Here is a 17,859-nt window from a genome sequence, read left to right as displayed (position 1 = left end):
GATGATTACTCTGTATCTAACCCAGCGATCTACCTGTTCTGGGTTTGTTTGATTGGGTGGGGTTAGAGGGAAGTTTACTCTGTACCTAATCCCTGCCCTGTACCTGTCCTGGGAGTGTTTAATGGGAACAATGTAGAGGGAGCTTGACTCTGTATCTAACCCCGTGCTGTACATGTCCTGGGAGTGTTTGATGGGGACAGTGTAGAGGGAGCTATACTCTTTATCTAACCTCGTGCATTCCTTCACATGGGAGTGTTTGATGGGGTTGGAATTGAGTGAGTTTTACTCTGGATCTAACCCGGTGCTGTACCTGTCCTAGGTATGTTTGATGGATACGATGTAGAGGCAGCATTACTCTCTTTCTATCCCCATGCAGTACCTGCCCTGGGAGTGTTTGATGGGGACAGTGTAGAGGGAGCTTTACTCTTTATCTAGTCCCACGCTGCACCTGTTCTAACATTGTTTGATTGGGGATTTGTGGAGGGATTTTTTCTCTCTATAACAACCAGTGCTGTACCTGTCCTGGGAGTGTTGAATGGTGACAGTGTAGACGTAGATTTAGACAGTATATAAACTCAACCTGTACCTGTCCTGGGAATGTTTGATGGGGAGTGTTTAGAGGGAGCTTTACTCTGTATCTAACCTCGTGCTGTACCTGTTCTGGGAGTGTTTGATGGGGACAGTGTAGTTAGACCTTTACTCTGTATCTAACTCTGTACTGTACCTGTCCTGGGAGTGATTGATGGTAACTGTGTAGTTAGACCTTTACTCTGTATCTAACTACGTGCTGCACCTGTCCAGGAGTGTTTGATAAGGGCAGTGTCGAGGGATCTTTATTCCCTATGTAACCCCCGTGCTGTACCTGTCCTGGGAGTGTTTGGTGGGGACAGTGTAGAGGGAGCTTTACTCTGTATCTAACCCCGTGCTGTACCTGTCCTGAGAGTGTTTGATGGGGACGGTGTTGAGGGAGTTTAATGCTGTATCTAACGCCGTGCTGTAACTGTAATTGGAGTGTTTGATGGGGACAATGTAGAGGGCGATTTACTCGGTCTCTAACCCCCTGCTGTACCTGTCCTGGGAGTGTTTGATGGGGACAGTGTAGAGGGAGCTTTACTCTTTATCTAACCCCGTGCTGTACCTGTCCTGGGAGTGTTTGATGGGGACGGTGTTGAGGGAGTTTAATGCTGTATCTAACGCCGTGCTGTAACTGTAATTGGAGTGTTTGATGGGGACAATGTAGAGGGCGATTTACTCGGTCTCTAACCCCCTGCTGTACCTGTCCTGGGAGTGTTTGATGGGGTCACTGTAGAAGGAGCTTTACTCTGTATCTAACCCCGTGCTGTACCTGTCCTGGGAGTGTTTGATGGGGACAGTGTAGAGGGAGCTTTACTCTGTATCTAACCCCGTGCTGCGCCTGTCCTGGGAGTGTTTGATGGGGACAGTGTAGAGGGAGCTTTACTCTGTATCTAACCCCATGCTGTACCTATCCTGGGAGAGTTTGATGGGGACAGTGTAGAGGGAGCTTTACTCTGTATCTAACCCCGTGCTGTACCTGTCCTGGGAGTGTTTGATGGGGACAGTGTAGAGGGAGCTTTACTCTGTATCTAACCTCGTACTGTACCTGCCCTGGGAGTCTTTGATGGGGACAGTGTAGAGGGAGCTTTACTCTGAATCTAACCACGTTCTTTACCTGCTTTGGGAGTGATAATGGGGACAGTGTAGAGGAAGATATACTCTGTATCTAACCCAGTCCTGGACCGGACCTAGGAGTGTTTCTTGGCGACCACGTAGGTCTGTATCTAACCCCGTGCTGAACCTGTCGTGTGAGTGTTTGATGGGGACAGTATAGATGGAAATTTGCCTTGTATCTAACCCTGTGCTGCTTCATTCCTGGGACTGATTGGTGGGTACAGCGCAGAGGCAGATTTGCTCTGTGCGTTACCCTGTTCTGAACCTGCCCTCGGAGGTTATGATTGGGAGAATGTAGAGGGATCTTTACACTGTAGATAACCAGGTACTGTACCTGTTCTGGTAGTGTTTGATGGGGACAGTGTAGAGGTAGCTTTACTTTGCATCTAACCCTGTGCTGTACCCACCCTGTGAATATTTCATGGGGACAGTGTTGACAGATGATTACTCTGTATCTAACCCAGCGCTCTACCTGTTCTGGGTTTGTTTGATTGGGTGGGGTTAGAAGGAGGTTTACTCTGTACCTAATCCCTGCCCTGTAGCTGTCCTGGGAGTGTTTAATGCGAACAGTGTAGAGGGAGCTTGATCCTGAATCTAACCCCGTGCTATACCTGTCCTGGGAGTGTTTGATGGGGACAGTGTAGAGGGAGCTATACTCTTTATCTAACCTCGTGCGTTCGCTCACCTGGGAGTGTTTGATGGGTTGGAATTGAGGGAGCTTTACTCTGGACCTAACCCCGTGCTGTACCTGTCCTGGGTATGTCTGATGGATACGATGTAGAGGCAGCATTACTCTGTTTCTATCCCCATGCTGTACCTGTCCTGGGAGTGTTTGATGGGGACAGTGCAGAGGGAGCTTTACTCTGTATCGAACCCCGTGCTGTACCTGTCCTGGGAGTGTTTGATGGGGACAGTGTAGAGGAAGCTTTAGTCTGTATCTAAAACTGTTCTGTAATTGTCCTGGGAGTATTAAATTGGGACAGTGTATAGGGAGCATTACTCTGTATCTAACGCCATGCTGTACCTGTCCCGGGAGAGTTTGATGGCGATGGTGTAGAGGTGGCTTTATCCTTTATCTTACACTGTACTGTACCTGCCTGGGAGTGTTTGATGGGGACAGTGTAGAGGGAGCTTTACTCTGTATCTTACCCTGTGCTGTACCTGTCCTGGGAGTGTTTGATGGGGACAGTGTAGAGGGAGCTTTACTCTGTATCTTACCCTGTGCTGTACCTGTCCTGGGAGTGTTTGATGGGGACAGTGTAGAGGGAGCTTTATGCTGTATCTAACGCCGTGCTGTAACTGTAATTGGAGTGTTTGATGGGGACAGTGTAGAGGGCGATTTACTCTGTCTCTAACCCCGTGCTGTACCTGTCCTGGGAGTGTTTGATGGGGACAGTGTAGAGGGAGCTTTACTCTGTATCTAACCTCGTACTGTACCTGCCCTGGGAGTCTTTGATGGGGACAGTGTAGAGGGAGCTTTACTCTGAATCTAACCACGTTCTTTACCTGCTCTGGGAGTGATAATGGGGACAGTGTAGAGGAAGATATACTCTGTATCTAACCCAGTCCTGGACCGGACCTAGGAGTGTTTCTTGGCGACCACGTAGGTCTGTATCTAACCCCGTGCTGAACCTGTCGTGTGAGTGTTTGATGGGGACAGTATAGATGGAATTTTGCCTTGTATCTAACCCTGTGCTGCTTCATTCCTGGCACTGATTGGTGGGTACAGCACAGAGGCAGATTTGCTCTGTGCGTTACCCTGTTCTGAACCTGCCCTCGGAGGTTATGATTGGGAGAATGTAGAGGGATCTTTACACTGTAGATAACCAGGTACTGTACCTGTCCTGGAAGTGTTTAATGGGGGCAGTGTAAAGGGAGCTTTACTCTGCATCTAACCCCGTGCTGTACCTGTTCTGGTAGTGTTTGATGGGGACAGTGTAGAGGTAGCTTTACTTTGCATCTAACCCCGTGCTGTACCTGCCCTGTGAATATTTCATGGGGCCAGTGTTGACAGATGATTACTCTGTATCTAACCCAGCGCTCTACCTGTTCTGGGTTTGTTTGATCGGGTGGGGTTAGAAGGAGGTTTACTCTGTACCTAATCCCTGCCCTGTAACTGTCCTGGGAGTGTTTAATGGGAACAGTGTAGAGGGAGCTTGATCCTGAATCTAACCCCGTGCTGTACCTGTCCTGGGAGTGTTTGATGGAGACAGTGGAGAGGGAGCTATACTCTTTATCTAACCTCGTGCGTTCGCTCACCTGGGAGTGTTTGATGGGTTGGAATTGAGGGAATTTTACTCTGGACCTAACCCCGTGCTGTACCTGTCCTGGGTATGTCTGATGGATACGATGTAGAGGCAGCATTACTCTGTTTCTATCCCCATGCAATACCTGCCCTGGGAGTGTTTGATGGGGACAGTGCAGAGGGAGCTTTACTCTGTATCGAACCCCGTGCTGTACCTGTCCTGGGAGTGTTTGATGGGGACAGTGTAGAGGGAGCTTTACTCTGTAACGAAACTCGTGCACTACCTGTCCTGGGAGTGTTTGATGGGGACAGTGTAGAGGGAGCTTTATGCTGTATCTAACGCCGTGCTGTAACTGTAATTGGAGTGTTTGATGGGGACAGTGTAGAGGGCGATTTACTCTGTATCTAACCTCGTGCTGTACCTGTCCTGGGAGTGTTTGATGGGGACAGTGTAGAGGGAGCTTTACTCTGTATCTAACCTCGTGCTGTACCTCTCCTGGGAGTGTTTGATGGGGACAGTGTAGAGGGTGTTTTATTCTGTATCTAACCCCGTGCTGTACCTGTCCTGGGAGAGTTTGATGGAGACAGTGTAGAGGGAGCTTTACTCTGTATCTAACCCCGTGCTGTACTTGTCCTGGGAGTGTTTGTTCGGGACAGTGTAGAGTGAGCTTTACTCTGTATCTAACCCCGGGCTGTACCTGTCCTGGGAGTGTTTGATGTGGACAGTGTAGAGGGAGCTTTAATCTGTATCTAACCCCGTGCTGTACCTGTCCTGGGTGTGTTTGATGGGGACAGTGTCTTGGGACCTTTACTCTGTATCAACTCTATGCTGTACCTGTCCTGCGAGCGTTTGATGGGGTCACTGTAGAAGGATCTTTGCTCTGTAACTGACCCCATGCTGTACCTCTCCTGGGAGTGTTTGATGGGGAGAGTGTAGAGAGAGCTTTAGTCTGTATCTAACCCCGTGCCGTACCTGTCCTGGGAGTGTTTGATGGGGACAGTGTAGAGGGCGCTTTACGCTGTATCTAACCCCGTGCTGTACCTGTCCTGGGAGTGTTTGATGGAGACAGTGTAGAGGGAGCTTTACTCTGTATCTTACCCCGTGCTGTACCTGTCCTGGGAGTGTTTGATGGGGACAGTGTAGAGGGAGCTTTACTCTGAATCTAACCACGTTCTTTACCTGCTATGGGAGTGATAATGGGGACAGTGTAGAGGAAGCTATACTCTGTATCTAACCCAGTCCTGGACTGGACCTAGGAGTATTTGTTGGCGACCACGTAGGTCTGTATCTAACCCCGTGCTGAACCTGTCTTGTGAGTGTTTGATGGGGACAGTATAGATGGAAATTTGCCTTGTATCTAACCCTGTGCTGCTTCATTCCTGGGACTGATTGGTGGGTACAGCGCAGAGGCAGATTTGCTCTGTGCGTTACCCTGTTATGAACCTGCCCTCGGAGGTTATGATTGGGAGAATGTAGAGGGATCTTTACACTGTAGATAACCAGGTACTTTACCTGTCCTGGAAGTGTTTAATGGGGACAGTGTAAAGGGAGCTTTACTCTGCATCTAACCCCGTGCTGTACCTGTTCTGGTAGTGTTTGATGGGGACAGTGTAGAGGTAGCTTTACTTTGCATCTAACCCCGTGCTGTACCTGCCCTGTGAATATTTCATGGGGACAGTGTTGACAGATGATTACTCTGTATCTAACCCAGCGCTCTACCTGTTCTGGGTTTGTTTGATTGGGTGGGGTTAGAAGGAGGTTTACTCTGTACCTAATCCCTGCCCTGTAGCTGTCCTGGGAGTGTTTAATGGGAACAGTGTAGAGGGAGCTTGATCCTGAATCTAACCCCGTGCTGTACCTGTCCTGGGAGTGTTTGATGGGGACAGTGTAGAGGGAGCTATACTCTTTATCTAACCTCGTGCGTTCGCTCACCTGGGAGTGTTTGATGGGTTGGAATTGAGGGAGTTTTACTCTGGACCTAACCTCGTGCTGTACCTGTCTTGGGAGTGTTTGATGGGGACAGTGTAGAGGGAGCTTTACTCTGTATCTTACCCCGTGCTGTACCTGTCCTGGGAGTGTTTGATGGGGACAGTGTAGAGGGAGCTTTACTCTGTAACGAAACTCGTGCACTACCTGTCCTGGGAGTGTTTGATGGGGACAGTGTAGAGGGAGCTTTATGCTGTATCTAACGCCGTGCTGTAACTGTAATTGGAGTGTTTGATGGGGACAGTGTAGAGGGCGATTTACTCTGTATCTAACCTCGTGCTGTACCTGTCCTGGGAGTGTTTGATGGGGACAGTGTAGAGGGAGCTTTACTCTGTATCTAACCTCGTGCTGTACCTCTCCTGGGAGTGTTTGATGGGGACAGTGTAGAGGGTGTTTTATTCTGTATCTAACCCCGTGCTGTACCTGTCCTGGGAGAGTTTGATGGAGACAGTGTAGAGGGAGCTTTACTCTGTATCTAACCCCGTGCTGTACTTGTCCTGGGAGTGTTTGTTCGGGACAGTGTAGAGTGAGCTTTACTCTGTATCTAACCCCGGGCTGTACCTGTCCTGGGAGTGTTTGATGTGGACAGTGTAGAGGGAGCTTTAATCTGTATCTAACCCCGTGCTGTACCTGCCCTGGGTGTGTTTGATGGGGACAGTGTCTTGGGACCTTTACTCTGTATCAACTCTATGCTGTACCTGTCCTGCGAGCGTTTGATGGGGTCACTGTAGAAGGATCTTTGCTCTGTAACTGACCCCATGCTGTACCTCTCCTGGGAGTGTTTGATGGGGAGAGTGTAGAGAGAGCTTTAGTCTGTATCTAACCCCGTGCCGTACCTGTCCTGGGAGTGTTTGATGGGGACAGTGTAGAGGGCGCTTTACGCTGTATCTAACCCCGTGCTGTACCTGTCCTGGGAGTGTTTGATGGAGACAGTGTAGAGGGAGCTTTACTCTGTATCTTACCCCGTGCTGTACCTGTCCTGGGAGTGTTTGATGGGGACAGTGTAGAGGGAGCTTTACTCTGAATCTAACCACGTTCTTTACCTGCTATGGGAGTGATAATGGGGACAGTGTAGAGGAAGCTATACTCTGTATCTAACCCAGTCCTGGACTGGACCTAGGAGTATTTGTTGGCGACCACGTAGGTCTGTATCTAACCCCGTGCTGAACCTGTCTTGTGAGTGTTTGATGGGGACAGTATAGATGGAAATTTGCCTTGTATCTAACCCTGTGCTGCTTCATTCCTGGGACTGATTGGTGGGTACAGCGCAGAGGCAGATTTGCTCTGTGCGTTACCCTGTTATGAACCTGCCCTCGGAGGTTATGATTGGGAGAATGTAGAGGGATCTTTACACTGTAGATAACCAGGTACTTTACCTGTCCTGGAAGTGTTTAATGGGGACAGTGTAGAGGTAGCTTTACTTTGCATCTAACCCCGTGCTGTACCTGCCCTGTGAATATTTCATGGGGACAGTGTTGACAGATGATTACTCTGTATCTAACCCAGCGCTCTACCTGTTCTGGGTTTGTTTGATTGGGTGGGGTTAGAAGGAGGTTTACTCTGTACCTAATGCCTGCCCTGTAGCTGTCCTGGGAGTGTTTAATGGGAACAGTGTAGAGGGAGCTTGATCCTGAATCTAACCCCGTGCTGTACCTGTCCTGGGAGTGTTTGATGGAGACAGTGTAGAGGGAGCTATACTCTTTATCTAACCTCGTGCGTTCGCTCACCTGGGAGTGTTTGATGGGTTGGAATTGAGGGAGTTTTACTCTGGACCTAACCTCGTGCTGTACCTGTCTTGGGAGTGTTTGATGGGGACAGTGTAGAGGGAGCTTTACTCTGTATCTTACCCCGTGCTGTACCTGTCCTGGGAGTGTTTGATGGGGACAGTGTAGAGGGAGCTTTACTCTGTAACGAAACGCGTGCACTACCTGTCCTGGGAGTGTTTGATGGGGACAGTGTAGAGGGAGCTTTATGCTGTATCTAACGCCGTGCTGTAACTGTAATTGGAGTGTTTGATGGGGACAGTGTAGAGGGCGATTTACTCTGTATCTAACCTCGTGCTGTACCTGTCCTGGGAGTGTTTGATGGGGACAGTGTAGAGGGAGCTTTACTCTGTATCTAACCTCGTGCTGTACCTCTCCTGGGAGTGTTTGATGGGGACAGTGTAGAGGGTGTTTTACTCTGTATCTAACCCCGTGCTGTACCTGTCCTGGGAGAGTTTGATGGAGACAGTGTAGAGGGAGCTTTACTCTGTATCTAACCCCGTGCTGTACTTGTCCTGGGAGTGTTTGTTCGGGACAGTGTAGAGTGAGCTTTACTCTGTATCTAACCCCGGGCTGTACCTGTCCTGGGAGTGTTTGATGGGGACAGTGTAGAGGGAGCTTTACTCTGTATCTAACCCCGTGCTGTATGTGCCCCGGGACTGTTTGATGTGGACAGTGTAGAGGGAAATTTACTCTGTATGAACCCTGTGCTGTACCTGTCCTGGGAGTGCTTGATGGGTACACTGTAGAGGGACCTTTACTCTTTATCTAACCCCGTGCTATACCTGTCCTGGGAGTGTTTGATGGGGACAGTGTAGAGGGAGACTTACTCTGTATCTAACCCCGTGCTGTACCTGTCCTGGGAGTGTTTGATGGGGACAGTGTAGAGGGAGATTTACTCTGTATCTAACCTCGTACTGTACCTGCCCTGGGAGTCTTTGATGGGGACAGTGTAGAGGGAGATTTACTCTGAATCTAACCACCTTCTTTACCTGCTCTGGGAGTGATAATGGGGACAGTGTAGATGAAGATATACTCTGTATCTAACCCAGTCCTGGACCGGACCTAGGTGTGTTTGTTGGCGACCACGTAGGTCTGTATCTAACCCCGTGCTGAACCTGTCGTGTGAGTGTTTGATGGGGACAGTATAGATGGAAATTTGCCTTGTATCTAACCCTGTGCTGCTTCATTCCTGGGACTGATTGGTGGGTATAGCGCAGAGGCAGATTTGCTCTGTGCGTTACCCTCTTCTGAACCTGCCCTCGGAGGTTATTATTGGGAGAATGTAGAGGGATCTTTACACTGTAGATAACCGGGTACTGTACCTGTCCTGGAAGTGTTTAATGGGGACAGTGTAAAGGGAGCTTTACTCTGCATCTAACCCCGTGCTGTACCTGTTCTGGTAGTGTTTGATGGGGACAGTGTAGAGGTAGCTTTACTTTGCATCTAACCCCGTGCTGTACCTGCCCTGTGAATATTTCATGGGGACAGTGTTGACAGATGATTACTCTGTATCTAACCCAGCGCTCTACCTGTTCTGAGTTTGTTTGATTAGGTGGGGTTAGAAGGAGGTTTACTCTGTACCTAATCCCTGCCCTGTAGCTGTCCTGGGAGTGTTTAATGGGAACAGTGTAGAGGGAGCTTGATCCTGAATCTAACCCCGTGCTGTACCTGTCCTGGGAGTGTTTGATGGGGACAGTGTAGAGTGAGCTATACTCTATCTAACCTCGTGCGTTCGCTCACCAGGGAGTGTTTGATGGGTTGGAATTGAAGGAGTTTTACTCTGGACCTAACCCCGTGCTGTACCTGTCCTGGGTATGTTTGATGGATACGATGTAGAGGCAGCATTACTCTGTTTCTATCCCCATGCAGTACCTGCCCTGGGAGTGTTTGATGGGGACAGTGTAGAGGAAGCTTTAGTCTGTATCTAAAACTGTTCTGTAATTGTCCTGGGAGTATTAAATTGGGACAGTGTATAGGGAGCATTACTCTGTATCTAACCCCGTGCTGTACCTGTCCTGGGAGAGTTTGATGGCGATGGTGTAGAGGTGGCTTTATCCTTTAACTTACACTGTACTGTACCTGCCTGGGAGTGTTTGATGGGGACAGTGTAGAAGGAGCTTTGCTCTGTAACTGACCCCATGCTGTACCTGTCCTGGGAGTGTTTGTTGGGGACAGTGTAGAGGGAGATTTACCCTGTATCTAACCCCGTGCTGTACCTGTCCTGAGAGTGTTTGATGGGGACAGTGTACAGGGAGATTTACCCTGTATCTAACCCCGTGCTGTACCTGTCCTGGGAGTGTTTGATGGGGACAGTGTAGAGGGAGCTTTAATCTGTATCTAACCCCGTGCTGTACCTGTCCTGGGTGTGTTTGATGGGGACAGTGTCTTGGGACCTTTACTCTCTATCAACTCTATGCTGTACCTGTCCTGCGAGCGTTTGATGGGGTCACTGTAGAAGGATCTTTGCTCTGTAACTGACCCCATCCTGTACCTGTCCTGGGAGTGTTTGATGGGTCAGTTTAGAGGGAGCTTTACTCTGTATCTAAACCCGTGCCGTACCTGTCCTGGGAGTGTTTCATGGGAACAGTGTAGAGGGAGCTTTACTCTGTATCTAACCCCGTGCTGTGTCTGTCCTGGGAGTGTTTGATGGGGACAGTGTAGAGGGAGCTTTACTCTGTATCTAACCCTGTGCTGTACCTGTCATGGGAGTGTTTGATGGGGACAGTGTAGAGGGAACTTTACCCTGTATCTAACCCTGTGCTGTACCTGTCCTGGGAGTGTTTGATGGGGACAGTGTAGAGGGAGCTTTACTCTGCATCTAACCCCGTAGTGTACCTGTCCTGGGAGACTTTGATGTGGACGGTGTAGATTGGGCTTTTCCCTGCATCTAACCCCATGCTTCAACTGCCCTGGGAGTGTTTGATGGGGACGGTGTAGAAGGAACTGCACTCGGTATCTAACCCCGTGCTGTACGTGTAATGGGAGGGTTTGATGGGGACAGTGTAGAGGGAGCTTTACTCTGTATCTAACCCTGTGCTGTACATGTCCTGGGAGTGTTTGATGGGGACAGTGCAGAGGGAGCTTTACTCTGTATCTAACCCCAGGATATAGCTGTCCTGGGAATGTTTGTGGGGGACAGTGTAGAGGGAGCTTTACTCTGTATCTAACTCGGGGCTATAGTTGTCCTGGTAATGTTTGTTGGGTACAGTGTAGAGGGAGGTTTACTCTGTATCTAACCCCGTGCTCTACCTGTCCTGGGAGTGTTTGATGGGGACAGTGTAGAGGGAGCTTTACTCTGTATCTAACCCCGCGCTGTCCCTGTCCTGGGCGTGTTTGATGGGGACAGTGTAGAGGGAGCTTTACTCTGTATCTAACACCGTGCTGTACCTGCCCTGAGAGTGTTTGATGGGTACCTTGTAGAGGGTGATTTACTCTGTATCTAAACCTGTGCTGTACCTGCCCTGGATGTTTTTGATGGGGGCAGTGTAGAGGTAGCTTTACTTTGCATCTAACCCCATGCTGTACCTGTCCTGTGAATATTTCATGCTGACAGTGTTGACAGATCATTACTCTGTATCTAACCCATTGCTGTACCTGTCCTTGCAGTGTTTGATAGGGTGTGGGTAGAGGGAGGTTTCCTCTGTACCTAATCCCCGCCCTGTACCTGTCCTGCGAATGTTTGTTGGGTACAGTGTCGAGTTAGCTTTACTCTGTATCTAAACCCGTGCTGTACCTGCCCTGGGAGTGTTTGATGGGGACAGTGTAGAGGGAGCTTTACTCTGTATCTAACCTCGTACTGTAACTGCCCTGGGAGTCTTTGATGGGGACAGTGTAGAGGGAGCTTTACTCTGAATCTAACCACGTTCTTTACCTGCTTTGGGAGTGATAATGGGGACAGTGTAGAGGAAGCTATACTCTGTATCTAACCCAGTCCTGGACCGGACCTAGGAGTGTTTCTTGGCGACCACGTAGGTCTGTATCTAACCCCGTGCTGAACCTGTCGTGTGAGTGTTTGATGGGGACAGTATAGATGGAAATTTGCCTTGTATCTAACCCTGTGCTGCTTCATTCCTGGCACTGATTGGTGGGTACAGCACAGAGGCAGATTTGCTCTGTGCGTTACCCTGTTCTGAACCTGCCCTCGGAGGTTATGATTGGGAGAATGTAGAGGGATCTTTACACTGTAGATAACCAGGTACTGTACCTGTCCTGGAAGTGTTTAATGGGGACAGTGTAAAGGGAGCTTTACTCTGCATCTAACCCCGTGCTGTACCTGTTCTGGTAGTGTTTGATGGGGACAGTGTAGAGGTAGCTTTACTTTGCAGCTAACCCCGTGCTGTACCTGCCCTGTGAATATTTCATGGGGACAGTGTTGACAGATGATTACTCTGTATCTAACCCAGCGCTCTACCTGTTCTGGGTTTGTTTGATTGGGTGGGGTTAGAAGGAGGTTTACTCTGTACCTAATCCCTGCCCTGTAGCTGTCCTGGGAGTGTTTAATGGGAACAGTGTAGAGGGAGCTTGATCCTGAATCTAACCCCGTGCTGTACCTGTCCTGGGAGTGTTTGATGGGGACAGTGTAGAGGGAGCTATACTCTTTATCTAACCTCGTGCGTTCGCTCACCTGGGAGTGTTTGATGGGTTGGAATTGAGGGAATTTTACTCTGGACCTAACCCCGTGCTGTACCTGTCCTGGGTATGTCTGATGGATACGATGTAGAGGCAGCATTACTCTGTTTCTATCCCCATGCAGTACCTGCCCTGGGAGTGTTTGATGGGGACAGTGTAGAGGGAGCTTTACTCTGTATCGAACCCCGTGCTGTACCTGTCCTGGGAGTGTTTGATGGGGACAGTGTAGAGGAAGTATTAGTCTGTATCTAAAACTGTTCTGCAATTGTCCTGGGAGTATTAAATTGGGACAGTGTATAGGGAGCATTACTCTGTATCTAACCCCGTGCTGTACCTGTCCTGGGAGAGTTTGATGGCGATGGTGTAGAGGTGGCTTTATCCTTTATCTTACACTGTAGTGTACCTGCCTGGGAGTGTTTGATGGGGACAGTGTAGAAGGAGCTTTGCTCTGTAACTGACCCCATGCTGTACCTGTCCTGGGAGTGTTTGATGGGGACAGTGTAGAGAGAGCTTTACTCTGTATCTAACCTCGTGCTGTACCTGTCCTGGGAGTGTTTGATGGGGACAGTGTAGAGGGAGATTTACTCTGTATCTAACCCCGTGCTGTACCTGTCCTGGGAGTGTTTGATGGGGATGGTGTAGAGGGAGCTTTACTCTGTATCTAACCCCGTGCTGTACCTGTCCTGGGAGTGTTTGATGGGGACAGTGTACAGGGAGCTTTACCCTGTATCTAACCCCGTGCTGTACCTGCCCTGGGAGTGTTTGATGTGGACAGTGTAGAGGGAGCTTTAATCTGTATCTAACCCCGTGCTGTACCTGTCCTGGGTGTGTTTGATGGGGACAGTGTCTTGGGACCTTTACTCTGTATCAACTCTATGCTGTACCTGTCCCGCGAGCATTTGATGGGGTCACTGTAGAAGGATCTTTGCTCTGTAACTGACCCCATGCTGTACCTGTCCTGGGAGTGTTAGATGGGGAGAGTGTAGAGAGAGCTTTAGTCTGTATCTAACCCCGTGCCGTACCAGTCCTGGGAGTGTTTGATGGGGACAGTGTAGAGGGCGCTTTACTCTGTATCTAACCCCGTGCTGTACCTGTCCTGGGAGTGTTTGATGGGGACAGTGTAGAGGGAGCTTTACTCTGTATCTAACCCAGTGCTGTACCTGTCCTGGCAGTGTTTGATATGGTGGGGGTAGAGGGAGATTTCCTCTGTACCTAATGCCCGCCCTGTACCTGTCCTGCGAATGTTTGTTGGGTACAGTGTCGAGTTAGCTTTACTCTGTATCTAAACCCGTGCTGTACCTGCCCTGGGAGTGTTTGATGGGGACGGTGTAGAGGGAGCTTTACTCTGTATCGAACCTCGTGGTGTCCCTCTCCTGGGAGTGTTTGATGGGGATAGTGTAGAGTGAGATTTACTCTGTATCTAAAAGTGTACTGTAATTGTCCTGTGAGTATTAGTTTGGGACAGTGTATAGGAAGCATTACTCTGTATCTAAACCTGTGCAGTCCCTGTCCTGCGAGTGATCGATGGGGAGAGTTTAGAGGAATCTTTACTCTGTAACTAACCCCGTGCTGTTCCTGTCCTGGGAGTGCTTGATGGGGACAGTGTAGAGGGAGGTTTACTCTGTATCTAACCCTGTGCTGTACCTGTCCTGGGAGTGTTTGATGGGGACAGTGTAGAGGGAACTTACTCTGTATCTAACCTCGTACTGTAACTGCCCTGGGAGTCTTTGATGGGGACAGTGTAGAGGGAGCTTTACTCTGAATCTAACCACGTTCTTTACCTGCTCTGAGAGTGATAATGGGGACAGTGTAGAGGAAGATATACTCTGTATCTAACCCAGTCCTGGACCGGACCTAGGAGTGTTTCTTGGCGACCACGTAGGTCTGTATCTAACCCCGTGCTGAACCTGTCGTGTGAGTGTTTGATGGGGACAGTATAGATGGAAATTTGCCTTGTATCTAACCCTGTGCTGCTTCATTCCTGGCACTGATTGGTGGGTACAGCACAGAGGCAGATTTGCTCTGTGCGTTACCCTGTTCTGAACCTGCCCTCGGAGGTTATGATTGGGAGAATGTAGAGGGATCTTTACACTGTAGATAACCAGGTACTGTACCTGTCCTGGAAGTGTTTAATGGGGACAGTGTAAAGGGAGCTTTACTCTGCATCTAACCCCGTGCTGTACCTGTTCTGGTAGTGTTTGATGGGGACAGTGTAGAGGTAGCTTTACTTTGCAGCTAACCCCGTGCTGTACCTGCCCTGTGAATATTTCATGGGGACAGTGTTGACAGATGATTACTCTGTATCTAACCCAGCGCTCTACCTGTTCTGGGTTTGTTTGATTGGGTGGGGTTAGAAGGAGGTTTACTCTGTACCTAATCCCTGCCCTGTAGCTGTCCTGGGAGTGTTTAATGGGAACAGTGTAGAGGGAGCTTGATCCTGAATCTAACCCCGTGCTGTACCTGTCCTGGGAGTGTTTGATGGGGACAGTGTAGAGGGAGCTATACTCTTTATCTAACCTCGTGCGTTCGCTCACCTGGGAGTGTTTGATGGGTTGGAATTGAGGGAATTTTACTCTGGACCTAACCCCGTGCTGTACCTGTCCTGGGTATGTCTGATGGATACGATGTAGAGGCAGCATTACTCTGTTTCTATCCCCATGCAGTACCTGCCCTGGGAGTGTTTGATGGGGACAGTGTAGAGGGAGCTTTACTCTGTATCGAACCCCGTGCTGTACCTGTCCTGGGAGTGTTTGATGGGGACAGTGTAGAGGAAGTATTAGTCTGTATCTAAAACTGTTCTGCAATTGTCCTGGGAGTATTAAATTGGGACAGTGTATAGGGAGCATTACTCTGTATCTAACCCCGTGCTGTACCTGTCCTGGGAGAGTTTGATGGCGATGGTGTAGAGGTGGCTTTATCCTTTATCTTACACTGTAGTGTACCTGCCTGGGAGTGTTTGATGGGGACAGTGTAGAAGGAGCTTTGCTCTGTAACTGACCCCATGCTGTACCTGTCCTGGGAGTGTTTGATGGGGACAGTGTAGAGAGAGCTTTACTCTGTATCTAACCTCGTGCTGTACCTGTCCTGGGAGTGTTTGATGGGGACAGTGTAGAGGGAGATTTACTCTGTATCTAACCCCGTGCTGTACCTGTCCTGGGAGTGTTTGATGGGGATGGTGTAGAGGGAGCTTTACTCTGTATCTAACCCCGTGCTGTACCTGTCCTGGGAGTGTTTGATGGGGACAGTGTACAGGGAGCTTTACCCTGTATCTAACCCCGTGCTGTACCTGCCCTGGGAGTGTTTGATGTGGACAGTGTAGAGGGAGCTTTAATCTGTATCTAACCCCGTGCTGTACCTGTCCTGGGTGTGTTTGATGGGGACAGTGTCTTGGGACCTTTACTCTGTATCAACTCTATGCTGTACCTGTCCCGCGAGCATTTGATGGGGTCACTGTAGAAGGATCTTTGCTCTGTAACTGACCCCATGCTGTACCTGTCCTGGGAGTGTTAGATGGGGAGAGTGTAGAGAGAGCTTTAGTCTGTATCTAACCCCGTGCCGTACCTGTCCTGGGAGTGTTTGATGGGGACAGTGTAGAGGGCGCTTTACTCTGTATCTAACCCCGTGCTGTACCTGTCCTGGGAGTGTTTGATGGGGACAGTGTAGAGGGAGCTTTACTCTGTATCTAACCCAGTGCTGTACCTGTCCTGGCAGTGTTTGATATGGTGGGGGTAGAGGGAGATTTCCTCTGTACCTAATGCCCGCCCTGTACCTGTCCTGCGAATGTTTGTTGGGTACAGTGTCGAGTTAGCTTTACTCTGTATCTAAACCCGTGCTGTACCTGCCCTGGGAGTGTTTGATGGGGACGGTGTAGAGGGAGCTTTACTCTGTATCGAACCTCGTGGTGTCCCTCTCCTGGGAGTGTTTGATGGGGATAGTGTAGAGTGAGATTTACTCTGTATCTAAAAGTGTACTGTAATTGTCCTGTGAGTATTAGTTTGGGACAGTGTATAGGAAGCATTACTCTGTATCTAAACCTGTGCAGTCCCTGTCCTGCGAGTGATCGATGGGGAGAGTTTAGAGGAATCTTTACTCTGTAACTAACCCCGTGCTGTACCTGTCCTGGGAGTGCTTGATGGGGACAGTGTAGAGGGAGGTTTACTCTGTATCTAACCCTGTGCTGTACCTGTCCTGGGAGTGTTTGATGGGGACAGTGTAGAGGGAACTTACTCTGTATCCAACCCCGTGCTGTACCTGTCCTGGGAGTGTTCGATAGGGAGAGTGTAGAGGGAGCTTGACTCCGAATCTAACCCCGTGCTGTACCTGTCCTGGGAGTGTTTAATGGGAACAGTGTAGAGGGAGCTTGACTCTGACTCTAACCCCGTGCTGTACCTGTCCTGGGAGTGTTTGATGGGGACAGTGTAGAGGGAGCTATATTCTTTATCTAACTTCGTGCATTCGCTCACCTGGGAGTGTTTGATGGGGTTGGAATTGAGGGAGTTTTACTCTGGATCTAACCCCGTGCTGTACCTGTCCTGGGTATGTTTGATGGAAACGATGTAGAGGCAGCATTACTCTGTTTCTATCCCCATGCAGTACCTGACCTGGGAGTGTTTGATGGGGACAGTGTAGAGGGAGCTTTACTCTGTATCGAACCTCGTGCTGTACCTGTCCTGGGAGTGTTTGATGGGGACAGTGTAGAGGGATCTTTACTCTGTATCTAACCCTGTGCTGTACCTATCCTGGGAGTGTTTGTTGGGGACAGTGTAGAGGAAGCTTTAGTCTGTATCTAAAACTGTACTGTAATTGTCCTGGGAGTATTAAATTGGGACAGTGTATAGGGAGCATTACTCTGTATGTCACCCCGTGCTGTACTTGTCCTGGGAGTGTTTGATGGCGGCAGTGTAGAGTTGGCTCTGCCCTTTATCTTACACTGTACTGTACCTGCCTGGGAGTGTTTGATGTGGATGGTGTGGAAGGAGATTTACTCTGTATTTAACTACGTGCTGTACCTGTCCAGGAGTGTTTGATAAGGGCAGTGTCGAGGCATCTTTATTCCCTATCTATCCCCATGCTGTACCTGTCCTGGGAGTGTTTGATGGGGTCACTGTAGAAGGAGCTTTGCTCTGTAACTGACCCCATGCTGTACCTGTCCTGGGAGTGTTTGATGGGGACAGTGTAGAGGGAGCTTTACTCTGTATCTAACCCCGTGCTGTGTCTGTCCTGGGAGTGTTTGATGGGGACGGTGTAGAGGCAGATTTACTCTGTATCAGCTCAATGCTGTACCTGCCCTGGGAGTGTTTGATGGGGACGGTGTAGAGGGAGCTCTACACTGTATCTAACCCCGAGCTGTACCTGTCCTGGGAGTGTTTGAAGGGGACAGTGAAGAGGGAGCTTTAATATGTATCTAACACCGTGCAGTGCCTGCCTGGGAGTGTTTGATGGGGACAATATAGAGGGACCTTTACTCTATATGCAACACCATGCTGTACCTGTCCTGGGAGTGTTTGATGGGGACGGTGTAAAGAGAGCTTTACTCTGTATCT

At 49.4% G+C, this 17,859-nt stretch overlaps 1 protein-coding gene across 1 annotated transcript in view; it reads left to right on the top strand.

The window, feature by feature from the left end:
* The window catches only part of LOC121273628 (zinc finger protein 219-like), a 59,661-nt gene that overhangs the window by 11,628 nt on the left and 30,174 nt on the right, over positions 1–17,859 (top strand). The gene's annotated exons all lie outside the window — the stretch shown is intronic.

This window comes from Carcharodon carcharias, assembly GCF_017639515.1.
Source record: "Carcharodon carcharias isolate sCarCar2 chromosome 27 unlocalized genomic scaffold, sCarCar2.pri SUPER_27_unloc_1, whole genome shotgun sequence".
NCBI lineage: Eukaryota > Metazoa > Chordata > Chondrichthyes > Lamniformes > Lamnidae > Carcharodon > Carcharodon carcharias.
The sequence above is the reverse complement of the archived record's forward strand: the minus strand, read 5'-3'. Positions and strand labels throughout refer to the sequence as shown.